Source organism: Geospiza fortis, unplaced genomic scaffold (genome assembly GCF_000277835.1).
Source record: "Geospiza fortis unplaced genomic scaffold, GeoFor_1.0 scaffold353, whole genome shotgun sequence".
Classification (NCBI taxonomy): Eukaryota; Metazoa; Chordata; class Aves; order Passeriformes; family Thraupidae; genus Geospiza; species Geospiza fortis.
In genome coordinates, this window is record NW_005054473.1 from 8,320 (window position 1) to 9,177 (window position 858).

Below are 858 nucleotides of genomic sequence, written 5' to 3' on the forward strand. Positions count from 1 at the left end.
GCTACACCCACATCCCCCAGCCACCCCTCTGTGGGTGCTCCTCCCCACCCCACACCCCAATTCCTATATGGGAATTCCCTCTGTGGCTGCTCCTGCCCACCCCACACCCCAATTCCTATATGGGAATTCCCTCTGTGGGTGCTCCTCCCCACCCCACACCCCAATTCCTATATGGGAATTCCCTCTCTGGCTGCTCCTACCCATCCTACACCCCAATTCCTGCTTGGGAATTCCCTCTGTGGCTGCTCCTGCCCACCCCACACCCCAATTCCTGATATGGGAATTCCCTCTGTGGGTGCCCCTGCCCACCCCACACCCCAATTCCTGATATGGGAATTCCCTCTGTGGCTGTTCCTGCCCACCCCACACCCCAATTCCTGATATGGGAATTCCCTCTGTGGCTGTTCCTGCCCACCCCACACCCCAATTCCTATATGGGAATTCCCTCTGTGGCTGCTCCTACCCATCCTACACCCCAATTCCTGCTTGGGAATCCCCTCAGCAGCCACTGTGGGTGCTCCTGCCCACCCCACACCCCAATTCCTGCTATGGGAATTCCCTGCCCTCAGCACAACAGCTCCTGCCTTTGGGAACACTCAGCCTTTTTCCTATCGGGACACTCACAGTTTTAATAAAAAATAACAAACACAGAGCAGAAGGGCAGCACAACCCCCACAGCTGCTGGGGCTGTGGGGCCAGGAGCGTTTCGGGGTGAGGGGGCCAGGGGCAGGGCCGGGAGGGGACAGGCAGGGGCAGGGCTGGGAGCATTCCTGGGTGAAGGCAGAAACAGGGGCAGCCTCTGGGAGGGCAGAGCCCGCGGCAGCTCCAGGAGAGGTGCTGGGGGAGGGGAGAGGCCGG